This window comes from Gekko japonicus, unplaced genomic scaffold (assembly GCF_001447785.1).
Source record: "Gekko japonicus isolate JY-2015 unplaced genomic scaffold, Gekko_japonicus_V1.1 scaffold495, whole genome shotgun sequence".
In the NCBI taxonomy this organism is placed as follows: Eukaryota; Metazoa; Chordata; class Lepidosauria; order Squamata; family Gekkonidae; genus Gekko; species Gekko japonicus.
In genome coordinates this window covers 373763-390152 of record NW_015160850.1, presented here as the reverse complement: position 1 = coordinate 390152, position 16390 = coordinate 373763, and positions in this window count along the sequence as shown.

Genomic DNA, 16390 nt, shown 5'->3' with positions numbered 1-16390 from the left:
CTGACATCACCGGAAGTCACACCATCTTGTACCATGATTCAACAACTAGCATTGCAGTCATTTCCCATTGCCTAGTGATTTCTAATCTTACAGCAATGATAAGGGAGAACATACGATTTTTATGCAGCACCTTTTTACTTTGCCTTTGAAAAATCCCTAATGACCAGACGCGAATTCAGGAATGACACTGTCTCTCATTATTTTACTGATCTCCTCACAGACATATACATAACCACCACAAGGAAAGGTCACTCAATGGTTGGTAAGCATTCTTCCATGACTTTGACCCTTAGCTTGGCCCTGTTTATGCTGTGTTGGTGCAGTCCTGTGTCCCTGGGTTTTTTGGCCTGCTGCACAGTCCTGGCATTGACACTGGAGAACCCATGAGAGACTAGCTCAATCTCTTCCTATTACATACTGGCAGTACAGTAGGTCCAAGGTGTGGAAAGGATAAAATCTGTTGCTTTACTCTAATTTTGTCCCAGTCTTTTCCCCAATCAGAACCCAAAGTGGCTTCCAACATTGTCCTCCCCTCCTCCATTTTACCCTCACAACAACCCTGTGATGTAGGTTAGGCCAAGTGAGTGACTCATCTGAGCTCATCCATGGTAGAGAGCAATGTTCCCTCTAAGCTGTAGAGTCTTGTGAGCAAAAATGCTACTCTGTGAGCTGCTGGCATTAAAGTTGTGAGTGAGCAATTTGGTTACTGCATAAATTAGTTTGCTCTGGGGCCATCCTTCATGAGCTAAGACAAAAATGTGTGAGCCAGAGGCTAAAAAACTGTGAGCTAGCTCAGACTAACTCAACTTAAAGGGAACACTGGTAGAGAGTAGATTTGAACCCTGGCCTTCCTAGCATATCTGTTACCATGAGGCTGTCCTCCCATTCTACCCACTTGGGGCAGCAAAAGCCATGGAGACAGCCCTGCCTTATAGCTAAGCAGAAGGAAAGAAACATGGCTTCCCTCCCTCCATTTTCCGCTTCCCTCTGCCGCCCCACCAGCCACAGTCGGGACACTCATCTGGAGCTTCCTTCTGGATCTCATTGTATTTCTTCCCACAACGGGCATTACTCCTAGTAGACTTATAATGTACAGTAAAGACCCTACTGCAACCTGTTGACTATAGTCAGGGGTCTTTTAGTAGAAAAAGAGGTGCAGGAGCTCATTAGCATAACTCATTAGCATACATTATTTGCATATGCCACGCCCCCTGGTGTCACCGGAAGTGTGTCAGAAGGAAACACCCACCACTCAGGCTCCACTGGACTTTTTTGGATTGCTAGCTATTGGGGGGGGGGGGTCGTGCAGATCTGTCCTCGCAGAGGAGGGAGAGCTTGTACCTGAATAAAACTTGGTCTGAAAGGTGCCACTGGAGTGTTTTGGATTGCTAGCTATTGCAGGGGGGGGGAACGTGCAGATCTGTCCTCGCAGAGGAGGGAGAGCTTGTACCTGAAGGCAGGCGGGGGGGGGGCTCTGCAACTTACCTGGCTGCTTCTTGCTCCTCATGGTCCAACTGAGGGCTGCTGGGAGCAGGGGGTGGGGCTTGTTGTATGTGCCCGCCCCCTGGACTCCTTACTGCCGGAGCTCCGCTCCCATAGGAAATGACCCGATTATAGTGCCCTGATAATAATGCCATAAAAATATACAAATGACTAGAACAATATAAATCTTGTTGGAATGTCCACCGCCTACAACATTGAATCCTGTCTATAATCAACGGGTTGCAGTAGGGTCTTTACTGGACATTATAAGTATATGATTTAATCGAATAATGAAGTCATGGTAGGCATATCAGAACTGCGTGTTCTGTTTTGAACACGGTGGTCTCCCACGTTTATTTGGCCTTGCCGTATTTCCCGTGTGTTTGTCGCCAAGCCTCCAGGTGGGGCCTGGAGATCTTCCAGAATCAGAACTCGTCTCCTGGCGACGGAGATCCGTTCCCCTGGAGGAAATGGCTGCTTTGGAGGCTGGGCTCTGTGGCACTGTACCTTGCCGAGGTCCCTCCCCTCCCCAACCTTGCCCTCCCCGGACTCCACCCCCCAAATCTCCAGGAATTGCCCAACCTGGAATTGGCAACCCTAGCCCCGTTGCTGGGGCACTGCGAGGTCTCCCTCGTGGGTCCTTTGGCCCACTGCTGCAGACGGATGGACGGCTCCTCGTTCCGGGCTCCTCCTAAGTGCCGCACCCCTCCTGAAGTCAATTCCCCCCCCTCCCCCAGCAGCGGGAACAAGAGTGGCCGTGGGCCGCCGGGGTTATCAGTGGGAAAGTGTGTAATTGCCCTGTCAAACAGCTGAAAAGCGAGCGCCCCTTTGGCTTCTGCCACTTCAAAATGAAATTCTTTCTTTGGCACGGCTATGCCTGATCTGCAGGCATCAAAGGGTGAGGCGGCAGGTCACCAGCGCCCCCGGGCAAGACATCTACCTTCTAAAGAGAGGAATGAGCCCCCAGTGGGGGGAGGGAGAGACAAAGAGCAAATGGGAGAGGGGGGGAAGTTGGGGGGAGGTGAAGAATCCCTGAGAACCGCAGGCCCAGAGTCCCTCGCTGTCTTCCTGGGGTCTCTGGATCAATGTTCCTTCTAAGCCGCGGAGTCCTGTGAGCAGAAATCCTACTTGGTAAGCTCCTGGCGTGAAAGCTGTGAGCGAGCCAATTGGCCGCTGCATAAATCAGTTTGCTCTGGAGCCGTCCCTTCCCGAGCTAGGACAAAAATGTGTGAGCCGGAGGCTAAAAAGCTGTGAGCCAGCTCACACGGACTCAGCTTAGAGGGAACATTGCATCCACATAGGCCCCGTTCACACGGGGAATTTGCCGCGGGAGAGCCATGAGAGGATGGCGGATTTTCCGGCCGCAATCACACCACAACATCTGGGAAGTGGAGCACACCCGTGGCAAACCCGTGGCATGCCGCCGAAAATGCGCTATACAAAAATACCTCAACAAAGGTGGTAGCAAACGGTTTGCCACGGGCTGCCTCTGGACTACCTTAGTGTGACTGCACCGGCACGGCTTTTCCCTCCGGCCATCTGCGTTGCAGCACACACTGTAAGAAGACCTCTGTAAGCTCTTGGAGATTGGCTACATTACAAGTGTGTCACCTAATATGCAAAGGGTTCTTGCTACAAAAATAGCCCTGGATGACAGATTAGACAGACAGACAGACAGACAGACAGACAGACAGACAGACAGATAGATAGATAGATAGATAGATAGATAGATAGATAGATAGATAGATAGATAGATAGATACAGGGGTCATTTCCTGTAGGAGCACACAGGAGCGGAGCTCCGGCAGTAAAGAGCCCAGGGGGCGGGCACATGCAACAAGCCCCACCCCCTGCTCCCAGCAGCCCTCAGTCAGAGCAAGAAGCAGCCATGTAAGTTGCAGAGCCCCCCCTGCCCCCCCCCCGGTCCAAATCAGTCCAGTGGCACCTTTAAGACCAAGTTTTATTCAGGTAAAAGCTCTCCCTCCTCTGCGAGGGCAGATCTGCACATCCCCCCCCCAATAGCTAGCGATCCAAAACAGTCCAGTGAAGCCTGAGCGGTGGGTGTTCCCTTCTGACACACTTCCGGTGATGTCAGGGGGTGTGGCATATGCAAATAAGTTATGCTAATGAGTCGTGCTAATGAGCTCCTGCACCTCTTTTTCTACGAAATGACCCCTGGATAGATCGATATTGTTTGTAGTACGAAAGCACTCAGTATGAAGTAAGATGACTTTCCACCTCTTAGCCCAACAACCCAGCATGATCCTTATATAACATTCTTGCCTGCATTGTGTTCCACGCTCACACATGCACAGAGAGAGAGGGAGAGAGAGAGGGAGAGAGAGAGAGAGATCTGGGGTCCACATGGAACAGGAAAGCTCTTTGGTCTTCCAGAGGCCTCTTAAGAGCTGTTTTCGCAAGCGAGGCCGATGCAATTCACAGAATGTCACGGCAAATCCTCCAGACCAAATATATGGCTGAACAAATAAACCGTATTAGCTGTTCCTCGAAAGACACAGTGGGAGGGGAGAGCCAGTGAGGGCAGACTGAGCATGTGTTCACCAGAGAGAGAGAGAGAGAGAGAGAATCATAGAATTCTCCGGCTCAATGCAGGATCAGAGCATCCCGGACAAGTGTTTGTCCAGCCGCTGCTCGAAGACTGCCAGGGAGGGGGAGCTTACCACCTCCCCGGGGCAGCTGATTCCGCATTGGAGGCTGATGATACATTGGAGGTCGACTTACATGACAAGGGAGTCGCCCCAATGGTGAGAGCAGAGCCAAGTGGGCGTAGGGATCGGACTCAGCACCAGTGTTCCCTCTAAGCTGAGTCAGTGTGAGCTAGCTCATAATTTTTTAGCCTCCGGCTCACACATTTTTGTCTTAGCTCAGGAAGGAGGGCCCCAGAGCAAACTAATTCATGCAGCAGCCAAATCGCTCGCTCACAACTTTCATGCCAGGAGCTCACAAAGTAGAATTTTTGCTCACAGGACTCCACAGCTTAGAGGGAACATTGCTCAGCACCCCCGCCACGGAGGAAGACACTGCAGGTTATCCTTTTCCCGATTCACGCCAGTCGGTCGCCTGCTTGTCCCACGACCGGTCGTGCGAGTTGAGGTTTCCCGCAGGGCCTTTTTTCCGGGGGACTGCACCGGAACAGAGTGGAGGAATCCGTGTTCCCCCTAAGCTGAGTGAGTGTGAGCTAGCTCACAGTTCTTGAGCCCCCCCCCGGCTCTCACATTTTTGCCTTCGCTCAGGAAGGAGGGCCCCAGAGCAAACTAACTGATGCAGTCGCCAAATCGCTTGCTCACAGCTTTCATGCCGGTAGCTCACAAAACAGAGTGTTTGCTCACAAGACTCCACAGCTGAGAGGGAGCATTGGTGCAGAAGGTGGTTTGCCATTGGCTGCCTTCGCATAGCGACCGTGGACTTCCTTGGCATGCAGAAGGTCTCCCCTAAATTTAGGGCTGGTTCCAAATGCAAGTCTTCCAGCTGTATATCTTTATCGACTTACAGCTCCAAATTTGCGCAGAGCCATCTCCTTGGCCAGATTTAATGTTCTTCCTTCTGCTCTTCCCTCTGGCAGATCCCAAGGGATCCCCTACTCCAGCAGGGGCTGTCCTTGTAGGAAGGACTGTGTTGAAACTGTCCCCCACATCCTCCTTCAATGTCCCTTTTATTTGGTGCCCCACTGGGATCTTCTGTACCCAGGGCTATTTTTGGGCAGGAACGGAGTTCCGGCTGGCTCCCAAGTTGGCCACGCCCAGCAGGAACTCATTAGCATAATAAGCCACACCCAACAGCAGAAACTCATTAGGACTGGCTACATTAGGGGTGTGTGGCCTAACATGCAACGGAGTTCCTGCTACAAAAAAAAGGCCCTGGGTTTTGACAACAGACAAGGTAAACAGAATAAGAAGCAAAAGGTGGGTGTGGCTGGATGACCACACTTCTGGTAACATGGGGGTGTGTCCTAATGTGCTAATGAGCTGTGCTGGCAGGGGTGTGGCCTAATATGCTAATGAGTTTCTGATGTTGAGTGTGGCCTATTATGCTAATGAGTTCCTGCTGGGCTTTTTCTACAAAAAGAGCCCTGTCTGTACCCTATTTTAGCTCAATTCCCAGAGATTCCTGACCATTTTAAAGTTCCGGTTTTGTTTGATAATCAAGATAATGGAAATAATTGAAATAGTAGCAAGGTTTCTTCTTAGTGCTATGGCTATACGCAGGGCTTTTTTTGGTAGAAAAAGCCCAGCAGGAACTCATTAGCATTATAGGCCACACCCGACATCAGAAACTTATTAGCATATTAGGCCACACCCCTATCATCACAGCTCATTCACATATTAGGCCACACCCCGTGCCTTCCCTTGGCTTGCCCGGGCAAGCCGGCCCTTGGACAGGCCGGAGTAGGCATGGGGAGGCATTTAAATGCCTCCCTGATCCTTCCACCCACCCTGGCCCGCCTGCCTTGGCATCGCTGGGGGGGGTCGCTCCCCAGGCCTTCCACCTGTAGCCAGGCATGCAGAGGTTTTGGCTGTAGTGGGTGTGGCCAGCTCTGAAGCCAGCCGGAACTCCGTTCCTGTGCGTTCCCACCCAAAAATAGCCCTGGTTATACGTTCTGATAAGTAACCACTAGGTTTTTCTGCTTTTATGCTGTTTTTCTGTGCCGTAGGTCCAATTTTACCCTATAAGGATTTGTATTTTCCAATCTATATTTAACCTGATCTCCTATTGTATGTATATACATATGCCAATGAAGGCTTGTCAAAATGAATCATTCTCTGTGTAAAGTTTGGTGTCGTGGCTAAGTGCGCGGACTCTAATCTGGGAGAACCAGGTTTGATTCCCCACTCCTCCACTTGCACCTGGCTGGATGACCTTGGGCAAGCCACAGCTCTGATAAGAGCTGTTCTTGAAAAAGAGCAGTTTCTGTCAGAGCTCTCTCAGCCCCACCTACCTCCCAGGGTGTCTGTTGTGGGGAGGGGAAAGGAAAGGAGTTTGTAAAGCCGCTCTGAGACGCCCTTGGGTAGTGAAGGGTGGGGTATAAATCCAATCTCTTCTTCTTCTTTTGTCAGTGGATAGGAGATCTCCAGGCCCCGCCTGGAGGCTGGCAACCCTAACCTGTGTGTATTGCCTACTAGCGGAGAGCTTGGTTTTCTCTGGGATCAACAGCACCCAAGAGCCACGGTACTCTACAAAATCAGGGGTGAGGGCCACAGAGGTCAGGAAAACCTCTGCAAAAATCTACGATGGCCCCGTTCACACGAGGCGATTTGGCCCGGGAATGGGACAGTTTGGAGGCGGATCAAAGCAGCGCGATCACACCACAACATCTGGGAAGCGTTCTGCTTCCGCCTCCAAACTGGCCCAAACCCGGGAAGAACCGCCTCAAACTGAACCACCTACCTCGGTGGTTCAAACGGATGAGGCGCCTCTTCCCGGGCGTCTGATCGCCGGCGCTCCCTTGCGCCGGCTCAAGCCCGGGCCGGAGCCGAACTGCGCATGCTCCGACATGCGCAGATCGGCCGGCTCCCGGTTAGAGCCGTCTTTTCTCTCCGGCGTTTGATCGCGCCGGGGAGAAAAGGCGGCTCGGCCGGGGGATCCGTGGGATCCCGCCGAGCCGTATCAACGTTGGCGCGGCTTTTAAAAGCCGCGCTTTAAAGGGCTTTTCCCCTGCCGTGTGGCAGGGGCCGATGACACGTCCTCCCAGGAGAGGGGAAGAGGCTCACCCCAGCGGCCTGAGAACGGGGAGGAGAGCCCCTGCGGAAATCCCCTCGCCTGGCGCATGGCATGCCTTGGGCTGCAGGGGTGCAGTCTGTTACGTACTAAGCCTGAACAGTACCAGGAAACCGGCTAAGCTTGTTCCACTGAACAATAGATAGCCAGGATCCTGGAACAAACCTATAGTGTAGTAGGGCTCTTTTTGTAGAAAAAGCCCAGCAGGAACTCATTAGCATAATAGGCCACACCCAACAGCAGGAACTCATTAGCATATTGGGCCACACCCCTGACAGCACAGCTTATTAGCACATTAGGCCGCACCCCCATGTTACCAGAAGTGTGGTCATCCAGCCACACCCATCTTTTGCTTCTTATTCTGTTTACCTTGTCTGTGGTCAAAACCCAGGGCTTTTTTTTGTAGCAGGAACTCCTTTGCATGTTAGGCCACACACCCCTAATGTAGCCAATCCTAATGAGTTTCTGCTGTTGGGTGTGGCCTGTTATGCTAATGAGTTCCTGCTGGGCGTGGCCAACTCGGGAGCCAGCCGGAACTCCGTTCCTGTGCGTTCTGGCCCAAAAATAGCCCTGGTAGTTGTGATGTAAATAAATAGCCTACCGTTGGTGGTTGGGGTGTGCTGGGGTGTGGCCTTATAAACAGGGCTGCCAGGCCAGTTTGGCAGTCTTTGAGTTGAGCTGAAATCGGGTTGCCAGGTCTGGGTTGGAAAATACCTGGAGACTTTGGGGGTGGAGCCAGGAGAGGGCGGGGTTTGGGGAGGGGAGGGGAGGCTCCTCAGCAGGGGACCATGCCAGAGAGCAGCCATTTTCTCCCGGGGAGCTGGTCTCTGACAGCTGGGAGGTCAGTTGGAAAAGCGGGAGCTCTCCAGGCCCCACCGGGAGGCTGGCAACCCTAAGCTGAAATCATGAATAAACTGTGAGCTGAGCACTATACGCCTCTCGAACCCAGTATGCTTCACAGTCTGAAAGGGCAGAGGGGAGTGGGTCTCGAGGGTGGATCTGCCCAGGAGAATTCCCCACTCCCTGGCACCTCGAGTTAATGACCCCAGTAATGAAGAAGCGTTTTTTAAAAAAGCAGTGCACATGTACACAGTGCTTGGAAACCAGGCCCAAGCAGAAGCAAGGGGAGTGGCAAAGGGGCTAATTCACTTGAGCAGGTTTGCTTCCCGCTTGGTACAGCGTGGAGGGAAATGAAGAAGGGTGGGGAATTCAATGTCCCCTCTAAGCTGTGGAGTCTTGTGAGCAAGAATTCTACTTTGTGAGCTACTGGCATTGAAGTTGTGAGCGAGCGATTTGGCTGCTGCATGAATTCGTTTGCTCTGGAGCCATCCCTTCCTGAGCTAAGAGAAAAATGTGTGAGCCAGAAGCTAAAAAACTGTGAGCTAACTCAGCTTAGAGGGAACACTGGTGGGGATGGGGGGGGAGAGAGATCTCGGCTTAGAGGGAACACTGGTGGGGATGGGGGGGGAGAAGGGAGGACCCCAAAGAGGAGGAGGAGGAGGAGAGAGAGAACCCCCCTCCCCCTTTTACAAGGAGTGTTTGCAGGAGAAATGCAAAGGTCTTTTCCCCCCTCCTCCCCTTCTCCTGCCTTCGCCTGAGGCTCTGATCTCGTCTCTCCACCTGCACTCTCCAAGGCTCACTCTCTGGGGAGAGGAGGATTTTGGCAAGCTTTTCCACTTCTGTTTTTATTGGTTTCAACTAAGCTGCCCTTTTCTGAGGCTTGGAGCGCTCCGGTAATGAAAAACAACAAATGCATCCATTTCTTTGCCTCCACCCCCTTGGAAAAACACGGGTGTACACTTTTTTTTTTAATGCAAAATAGACTCTGCGCTTGCTTGTTTCTAAGCAGGAGAGAAGAAGGAAGGAAGGAAGGAAGGAAGGAAGGAAGGAAGGAAGGAAGGAAGGAGACTTCTTTACTGTAAAATAATTTTATTTATTGTATTTACTTCTGTCATTTATAGTTTTGCCTTTCGCCCTGGGACTCAAGGCAGATCACAGCAGATAATTCAGTACAATAGACAGGGTGGCACATCCAACAGACGGTGCAATAAGATTGGACTTGTAGAAATATCTGGATGCGACCAAAGGTGAAGCAAAGTGTGTCTGACAGTCCACTTGAAGACGGGCCATCTAGAAGAACGAAGCAAACAGCCCAAAGAGCTCAATGTGATCAGGGACTCCGTGTCTTTCTGAGCACGTGCCTGCCCCATTCACACACAAAGCAGGGAGCTGGAAGGTCTTATTTTAATATCAAAAGGGTAGAGCAGGGGTGTCAGACATGCGATCCAGGGGCCAGAACAGGCCCCCGGAGGGATTCTATCAGGCCCACAGTGGAACTGGCTGTCTCCTGCTGCTTCTTCCAGTTCTGCTGCTGCTGCGTCATCGTAGGTTTGCAGTTTACAGATACACACCTGAACAGCACATTCAAGATTGCAACAGCACAGACATTTTGATGCAATAATTCAGAGCAAGAGGTGTCAGTTATCAGACACTGTTAAATAAACAAAATATTGCAAGGGTGCTGATGTTTTAAGCGTGTTTTTAAGTTTTTTAAAAAAACCTTTGTGTTTGTGTCCTTTATAAAGTTTATATCTCCGCTACCTGGCATTACATTGTATGACACACGTGGCCCAGCCCAACAAGGTCTCATTTATGTCAGATCCGGCCCTCATAACAAATGAGTTTGACACCCCTGAACAATGTTCCCTCTAAGCTGTGGAGTGTTGTGAGCAAAAATTCCACTTTGTGAGCTACTGGCACTAAAGTTGTCAGCGAGCAATTTGGCTACTGCATAAATTCATTTGCTCTGGAGCCATTCTTCTTGAGCTAAGACAAAAATGTGTGAGCTGGAGGCTAAAAAACCGTGAGCTAGCTCACACTAACTCAGCTTAGAGGGAACAGTGCCCCTGAGGTAGAGGGTCTGGAGCCCATCCTCCCTGCATCCCCTTACCTTGCTTAGTAACTTCAGGCACACTTCAGGCCCCAGGACAGATCACTTCCACGGACAGAATTGGGTGGGATAAAATGCTGAGGGAGATAACACCTTGGAGAGAGGGGGCAGTTCCTCTCCCCCGGGTATCCCTTCTTTATTCTTCTTTTTTGGGGGGAGGGGGGATACCTCACATATGAAGCTGCCTTCTACTGAATCTATAAGCTGCGGTGGCTCAAGTGGTTAAGACGCTGAACTGCAGGCTGTGGAAGGTCGGTAGTTCAGCAGTTCGAGACCCGAGTGTGCCGCATGACGGAGTGAGCTCCCGTCTCTAGTTCCAGCTCCTGCCAACCTAGCAGTTCAAAAGCAAGAAATTGCAAGTAGATAAATAGGTACCACTTCGGTGGGAAGGTAACAGCGTTCCGTGCGCCTCGGTGTTTAGTCATGCCGGCCACATGACCACGGAAACGTCTTCGGACAGCGCTGGCTCTTCGGCTTTGAAACGGAGATGAGCATCGCAACCCTAGAGACGGATTTGACTGGCTTTCGAGCAAGGGAGACCTTTACCTTTACCTATACTGAATCAGACCCTTAGTCCATCAAGGTCAATATTGTCTACTCAGATTGTCAGCGGCTCTCCAGGGTCTCAGGCAGAGAGAGGTCTTTCCCCTCACCTCCTGCCTGGCCCTTTTAGTGGGAGATGCCAGGGATTGAACTGGAGACCTTCTGCATGCCAAGTAGGGCCTCTTCCACCGAGCCACAGCCCCTCCCCAAAGGCATATGAAGCTCCCTTATACTAAATCAGATTCTTCATCCATCAGGGTCTGTATTTCTCTTCTCATACTGGCAGCAACTCTTCAGAGTCTCAGGCAGAGGTCTTTCATGTCTCCTACTGCCTGGTCCTTTCAACTGGAGTTGCCAGGGATTGAACCTGGGACCTTCTGCATGCCAGGCAGATGCTCTCCCATTGAGCCACTGCCCTTTCCCTGACCATCTTGAATGCATGAAGCTGCCTTCTACTGAATCAGAGCCTTGGTCCATCAACATCAGCAGTGTCTACTCAGACTGGCAGCTGCTCTCCAGAGTCTCTGGCTGAGGTCTTTCCCATCACCTCCTGCCTGGTCCATTTTATTTATTTAATTTATACTTTTGGCTTGCATCCCGCTCGCACCCCGAGGGGTCTCTGAGCGGCTTACACAATTCTTTGTTCCCTAAGGCCACAATCATGAGGGGGGTTGACTTCCTACCAGCATCTGGCAGCGGGGCCTATTCATTGCTGATGGTCTGGCTTTCTTCGGCGGCCTCAGACATTGGCGTTCTCCTTCCGTGTCCCGGGGCAGATCTTCTTCTGATTCCGCGGCTCCTTCTCTCAGCGGGGCTCGGCCGGTGCACGGCCGGTGGCCACCGCAGCTCCAACTATTGTCCTTTCCCACTCCGTCGCGCTACGCTGCCGTGCTGCCGCACCTCCGTGGCTCCACCCCTGCCAGACTCACGCCGCACTCGCCGGACGCTCCTCAGCCGCTCCAACACTCCACTCCGCCATTACTGTTCTCTCGCCATCGCTGCTGCTGCCGCCATCGCCTCCGCTGCACACCCCACGAGTGGGGAAGTGCCCCCTGCTACCTAGGGCAGGTACCCATTTATCTACTTGCTTTAGATGTTAATGTTTTCAAACCACTGGGTGGGCGGGAGCTAGGACTAGGGCCGGGAGCTCACTCCGGCCGCGGTGGGTCTCAAACAGCCATAGCAGCCGTTCGCTGATGTTATAGCAGGTGTTCTTTACTACCTGCGCCACCGCTCCCTCACCTCATTTAACTGAAGATACCAGGTGTCACGGCTCAGGTGGGGTGTCATCTGACGCTGCCACCACTCTGGATTTAGGTTCCCTTGAGAAGGCCCAGAGCACCCTCCCACGACCTTCAGACCTCCCTTTTGGCCGAATAATAGGCGTGAGGACCAGGCAGAGTGAACAATGAAAACAGTTTATTTTATAAGAGGTCAAACGAACAAGGTGCAGAATTATAACAGTAAGGGGGTGAAAAGAAAAGAAATCAAATGCCCTAACGCATCTAAATATATACTGTTCCTAGCTCACTGTTCCAAGTGACACTAGACTACTCACCCTTCCCTCAGGATGAGGGTCTCTTCCTCACAGCAGCCTCTCCTGGCCCGGTTCCCTGGGGAAAAGAACAGCTTTTCCTGCTGCACCAGATCTTTTATTCCAAGCCCTCCTCTTTTCCTATTGGTCAATTTTGGCTCCAAAACCTCTCAGGGGATTCTGGGAGTTGTAGGCTCAGCCTCACCTACTGCTAGCCAGGCTCCCTAGGCCTAGTAGGCCTCTGGTGGCACAGCCCAGAACATGACACCAGGGATTGAACCCGGGACCTTCTGCACGCAAAGCAGATGCTCTGCCACTGAGCCATAGCCCCTCCCCAAGCAAATAGGAAGGGGCTTTATCATACCAATGGTCCACCAACATTAGTATTGTCTACTCAGACTGGCAGTGGCTCTCCACAGGGTCTCAGATTGAAGAGAACTTTTTCTCTCACACACATAATACTAGAACTTGAGGGTATCCAATGAAGCAGATGGGCAGTAGGGTTCAGGATGGATAAAAAGGAAATATAACTTTACACAGCGAGTGATGGAAATGTGGGACTCGCTGCCAGAGGATGTGGTGATGGCCACAGGAATACACAGCTTTAAAGGGAATTAGATAGATTCATGGAGAATAAGTCTGTCAAATGCTACTAGCCATGGTGACTGAGGATTGCCTCCGTATTCAGAGGCACTAAACTTCTGAATCCCAGTGCCAGGAGGCAAGATCAGGGGAAGGCCTCGGCCTAGGGTTGCCAAATGTCTCTTACCTCCTCGGCGGGGGACCCCAGGCTAACTCCTGGCGCGCGCGCAAAGCGCATGCGTGCGCACCACATCTACGTCACCCAGATGTGACGTCGCACACTGGGGGCAGGGCCACAGCCATTTGAGGGGAAAACTCTGTGTTTTCCCCTCAAATGGCTGTGGCCCCGCCCCCAGCGTGCGACGTCACATCCGGGTGACGTGCACGCGGGGGTGGGGTTTCCCCCGGGCCCCGATTCCGCGGGGGCGGAAATCGGGGCTCGAAAGCGGGGGGGGAAATCCGCCCCCCGGGGGCATTTGCCAGCCCTACCTCGGCCTCTCTGTGCCCTGTTGTTGGCCCCCCAGAGGAACTGGCTGGCCATTGTGTGAGACAGGATGCTGGACTAGATGGACCCCTGGTCTGATCCAGCAGGGCTCTTCTGATGTTCTTATGAAGGCCTCGGCCTTTCCGCCCGGTTGCTGGCCCTCCAGAGGCACTGGCTGGCCGCTGCGCAAGGCAGGATGCTGGAATAGATGTACTACTGGTCTGATCCAGCAGGGCTCTTCTTATGTTCTTATGAAGGCCTCAGCCTTTCCGCCCTGTTGTTGGCCCTCCAGAGGAAGTGGCTGGCCACTGTGTGAGGCAAGATGCTGGAATACATGGACCACTGGTATGATGCAGCAGGGCTCTTCTGATGTTCTTATGAAGGCCTCGGCCTCTCTGCCCTGTTGTTGGCCTTGCAGAGGAACTGGTTGGCCACTGTGTGAGACAGGATGCTGGACTAGATGGACCACTGGTCTGATCCAGCGGGGCTCTTCAGATGTTCTTATGAAGGCCTCGGCCTCTATGCCCTGTTGCTGTCCATCCAGAGGAACTGGTTGGCCACTGTGTGAGACAGGATGCTTTTCTTACGTTCTCCCCTGTGAATGTCGCTACCTCCATCATATCCATTGAAATCTAAGTGTGTACACACAGGAAAGTTTATCCCCACAATTAAACTGGTTGGTCTTAAAGGTGCCCCTGGATTCAAACTTTGTGCTGAAGCCAACACTGGTGGTCTTGAGTAGATGCTCACAACCCTACCTTTGGACAAAAGAGTTGGCGGAAGAGAAACATTTGCATGTCAAAACCATGCAACAAGGGTTGCCTGCATCCATCTGTGAGGCTATTACTGACACCTGTTTGCATTGTGTGGAGACTGAGAACCATCCTCAAGGTCCTTCTGCCCATTGACTGCTTATCTCCTTCCAATGGACCTCCCTTTCAAGGAAGGTGACCCACCCAAGGGCGCAATCCACCAGGAAGTTCTCCCATACAAGAGTCCCATTGCCATGGGTGGAGGCAGCGGCTTAGCCTGAGGTCGGAATGGCAGGTGCAGCACGTCCATGAGTCATTTCTTGGATTTCCTGGAATCCTTTTTTCTTCTTCTTCACAATTTGAAAGGCTGGGGAGCCAGGCTTTGTAACTCTTCCACTCATATTCACCACACCTTTAGAAGGATATTATAGCTTTGGGGAAAGGGCAGAAAAGGGCAACTCGAATGATAAAAGGGTTGGAACACTTTCCCTATGAGGAAAGGTTAAGGCGCTTAGGGCTCTTTAGCTTGGAGAAACGACTGCTGAGGGGGGGACATGATTGAGGTTTATAAGATTATGCATGGGAAAGAGCAGGTAGAGAAAGAGGCCCTTTTCTCCCTTTCTCACAATACAAGAACTCGTGGGCACTCCATGAAATGGCTGAGCGGTCGGGTTAGAACAGATAAAAGGAAGGACTTCTTCACCCAAAGAGTGATGGAACACATGGAATTCACTGCCACAGGAAGTGGTGGCGGCTACAAGCATGGATGGCTTCAAAAGGGAATTAGATAAGCATATGGAGCAGAGGTCCATCAGTGGCTATTAGCCACAAGGTATAAATAGGGGCTCTGGGGCAAGTGATGCTCTGTCTTCTTGGTGCTTGGGGGGGGTCAACAGTGGGAGGGCTCCTAGTGTCCTGGCCCCACTGGTGGACCTCCTGATGGCACTGGTATTTCTGGCCACTGTGTGACACAGAGTGTTGGGCTAGATGGGCCTTTGGCCTGATCCAACATTGGCGTCTCTTATGTTCTTAAAAGCCCTCTTGAGTAATTCGGTTTTGCATAGTTTGCGGAAAGCCAGGAGATGGGGAGCCTGTCAAAACTCCTCCACTGAAACGAATGGGAATACTTTTGTGTGTGTGCGTGCGCACACATGCATATTGGAAGCTCCTTCTACTGAATCAGACATTTTTGGTCCATCAGGGTCAGTATTGTCTACTTAGACTGGCAGCCGCTCTCCAGGGTCTCAGGCAGAGGGCTTTCCCATCACCTACTGGGTGCGTTCAGACGGGGGCTTTACAGCGGTTAGGGTGCCGGTTCCAACCGTTGTACTCACCAGTGTTCAGACGGGGCACATCTGCCTCCTGTCCCTAACCAGTGTAAAGCCCTTTACACCGTTGCACTCTGCCACCAGGTCCCAAGTGGTGGTATCCTGAGTGCAACGGTGGCTTCCGATGTACACCGGCGTCTGATCGCTCTCCACCGGTGCCTAGCCATTTCCGTCGGAAGCCTGAGGCTTCCGTTTCCCCCCCGCCATTTTTTTTACTCTAAGCAATATGCGCTTGGGCGAAGCCCTTAGTTTAACTTCCCGGAGGAGTCCGGGACTTAAGGGAGGCCAGTTTGGGCTTTAAACTTTAAAGGTAAGTCCTTATCTTTAATGTTTAAATGTAATGGGGGGGGGGTTGAGCATGGCTGCCTATGTGCATGCTCAAACTGTGTTTTTTTTAAAAAAAAAAAAAAAAACGCCCCGTAAAACTTTTTTTTTTTAAAAAAAAAAAAAAAACACGCCGACGCCCACAGCGTGTGACCGGGCGTACACCGAAGGGATCCGCAAAATGGAGGGTAAGTGTGATCGCGTTTCTCCCGGCATAAACTGCACCAGTTCCTGAATGCACCCATTGTGTGTTCTTTTTAACTGGAGATGCCAGGGATTGAACCTGGGACCTTCCGCATGCCAAGCAGATGCTCTGCCACTGAGCTACGGCCCCTCTTTACAGCTCTCCAGGGTCTCAGGCGGAGGTCTTTCCCATCATCTCTTGCCTGATCCTTCTATCTGGAGATGCCGGGGATTGAACCTGCGGCCTTCTGCCTGCCAAGCAGAGGCTCTGCCACTGAGCCACAGCCCCTCCCTTAAATTCAGCTGAACACATGAAGCTGCCTTATACTGCACCAGACCACTGACCACGTCAGTATTGTTGACTCAGACTGGCATCGGCTCTCAAGAAGAAGAAGAAGAAGAAGAAGAAGAAGAAGAAGAAGAAGAAGAAGAAGAAGAAGAAGAAGAAGAAGAAGAAGAAGAAGAGGAGGAGGAGGAGGAGGAGGAGGAGGAG